Source organism: Convolutriloba macropyga, chromosome 12, assembly GCF_964194025.1.
Source record: "Convolutriloba macropyga chromosome 12, txConMacr16.3, whole genome shotgun sequence".
In the NCBI taxonomy this organism is placed as follows: Eukaryota; Metazoa; Xenacoelomorpha; order Acoela; family Convolutidae; genus Convolutriloba; species Convolutriloba macropyga.
Genome location: NC_134479.1, coordinates 27,655,981 through 27,659,427, shown reverse-complemented (window position 1 = coordinate 27,659,427; position 3,447 = coordinate 27,655,981).

The window sequence follows — 3,447 nt, the reverse complement described above, 5'->3', positions numbered from 1 at the left end:
ATATGGTGTGTGCGTGGAGGGGTGCAAATAAAATGCACCCAATATGCTTGGGGGGGGGGGGGTGGGGGCACAGATGGAAAGGATCAGGATACTAACGTCACAGGCCAGCGCCCCAACCAAATAAAATGGACCATTTGGACCTGTTACCTCTTCAATTCCACAAAACGTATATTAATGTAAAAAGGGTCTGAAAGTGTGGGATATGTCGCGGCACTGATTGATAATCATACAATAATACATATGTCTTTGTCCTTTATTGCCAAATTCTAGAAATTAGCGCAATATTAGTAAAAATTAAGGGGTGCTGGCTCCTAATGAATCGTCCAATAATGCAAAGTCCGTTAATTGCAGATAATCTATCAGTTTGAAATCTCTGATAGAAAGATGAACACTTAATTCAATTGTTACATTGTTCGATTGAATATATCATTAATTGTTTTCTGTTATGTTTCAGAGTATAGTAAAAAAAGCATGCCATGCAAAAAGTTGCAGACAACGTTCAGAAAATTTATGAAATTTATCTCGGATTAAAATTAAGCATCGTTTTTACGAAAGGTAACAACATGCAGTTTAAGAGTGAAAATTGTGAAAAAGTTTTAAAAATTTCAAAGAACAAATTTTTTCTATATAATAATTTCAAAATTACTTGTGCTTTCCCTCCTCAACCATTGTAGACAATGAGTAGTTACACATTTTGGTTCTTTTTTTCAACAGCTTTATTTCAACATGATTCTAAAAATGTTGTGGAAAAATATATTTTCTAATGTCAACTTGTGATATCCACTCTTCAAACTTTTTTCCTCAATCTAAGTATTCTCCAATTTTCGCAGGCTGCAAATAAAACAAGGGGGTTCGTCAAACATGCATTTGCATGCAGTGTTCCTGCTCATACACTTTAATGACTAAATTGTCTGAAAAATAAAGAGAAAGGACGCTTTCAAAATTTCACTCACTGTTCGAAGAAAATTGGTGTTAACATTGACAACCCCAAACCACCAAATAAATGAAAGGATGCCAAGTTGCATTAGAGGGTCGTTGAGACCGACAATTAAAAGATCACGTAATAAGTCAAACAAAAGAATCAACAACAAGAATCAAAAACTCAGAAAGCAGATTAGACGTTTCCTCAATGCGATTACCATGACGAAAAGGGGGAAGTCCAACAATTGTTGAACTTTTTGAAACTAAATGAGTTAGGATAAACAACGTTATGAACTTTTCGTTTAAAATTTTTTTGTAGAATCACATATAACTCCTGAGGAAGCCAATGGAACTCGCCGATGTTGGGATTGAATCATAAGACTAAAAAAATAACAATAAGTACAGAAAATTTTGCAAAAAAATTGTAAAAGCGCAAAGTATTGAAGAAAAATCATGCGCTATTAATTAAAATATCATTCAATTGATTGTTTTTTGTTTGAGTAATTATATTAATGAAAGACTACAATATAACTACACTTGGTTTTTTTGAAATTTATTGTGACCGGCTCTTAAAAAGACCAAGAGTAAGAACAACAAATTTCGACAACCCACAAAAATTTATTAAACAGCTCTAACATCTCAAAGGATCCGATAAACCAAAGAACAGACACTTTAAATTTTTTACAAGAGAGTGAATGGAGCCTCTCAGTGAAGAGACTATGTTACAAGTTCAAAAAAGACAAATTTCAAAAAAAGGAAGTAATCAAAAAAATAGTATGAACTGATATACGTGAAAATTTCAACTAGACCTCAATAAGAAACCAATGAGACCTGTCATTAATCAGAACAATTATTAATATTTAAAATAGAAACAAACAGCGTCAAAAGCAATAAAAAAGTGCGAGAAAAGTGTCGGATTCCTCAAAATTGTCAACTACATACTAAAACCTTGTATAAGCTCAAATGGGTCTCTTTGAAATGCGCTTCGGGCCTGCCATTATGTTGATATTCAGAAAAGACTTCATAAAACGACGGAAATGAACATCTGTTTGAAACTCTTAAATTTTAGATTGAAAACCGAGCTATCGAAAACGTTAAACTTCTAGCTATTAAATACGTTCATTTTTCGATTTCAAGAATAAAGCAAAGAAAAATGCACGAAATCAGAATAGTTCTCACCTCTGTAAGAAGAACAAAACAAATTAATTAAAAGTGAGCAAAAGAAAGTGTCTAAGCAAGTAAAACATTTACTATTCTCGGATTTTTTTTCTTTTCAATTATGCATATTTTCATAGCCTATATGAACTGTTATTATTGCATAATTTGTAAAGAAAACGAAATTTTATTACAGTGTTTTCGTGAAAATCAAGAGTGAAATAATAGAAATGATCAGCAGAGTTCTTGGCGCTGGATAAAAGACAACACATGACATTAGAGAAAATGAGCTCCAAGTTCACAGAATTCATACTAAGATGGGGTTAAATTCAGTAGTTCAAGTACTTAATATTACAATATAATTTTGTCATTAGATATCAATTGAATGTCTCCAATAAATTCTCTCTTTTTTAGGACGACCTTTGATAAACTCGACTAATCAACAAGACTGCGGTAGATGCAACAATGGTCTTCAAGACAAAACTTTATTGACATTTAGGAGAAAACATTCTGGAAACAAAATTTATAAGTTGTTTTCCAGGATTTAAAAAAGAAGATCCTTGTGCCCCTTTGGAACGTAACGTAAATGGAACTCTCAGTAATGGAAAACTGATAAGAAAATTGAGTTGTCTTTAAATGACATAAAAAAAAAGAAAAAAGTTTTGAATTGATTTAAAAAACAACTCTCCCAAAGAGTTTAATTCATTTTGATCGTAAACTTCCAAGAGAACACAAAAACAGTCCTTTCTACGACTCCCGGTCGACTAAGAACAAGTAATTGTTCCAAATCTTAACGTAAAAATTAACTTGAGACAAAAATTTGATTCAAAAAATCCTACCTTGACAAAAATGTCGCTGGAGGTAAGCAAAATCAGTCAGAGAAAAAAATCACGAGCACTTGAAACTTCAAACTCCTCAAAACAAACGGATTTCGGGGAAAAAAATTGGCTGAACATCGGCCAAACTTTCGGCGTTTGCTAATGATATTTCTCCTAATTCTCAACGATTAGTGAAGAAAATATATTTTAAACACTTTTAAATGCCCATTGTTGTATATCAAATCAAACATTTGAAACTATCATTGAAAAACCCGTCATTCTGTTATAATGCAGGCAAGACAAAAAAAATATAAAAGCTCTAACTTTGAAATTGAGGTTTTCATTAAAACCAAAAAAAATCAAAAAATCTTTGTTTTGGATCACTTTTAGTAGTAATACAGAGAAATAAAAAAATTTCATAGTGCATCTTCAACCTTTAACTAAAAATAAAGTTTGCTTTCCCATGGCCGATGTTCCTTAAGCTTGTGTTTGTTTTTATATAACCGAAACGGTTAATGGTCACAGATAAATCCTCAAAAAATTAGCATTGATA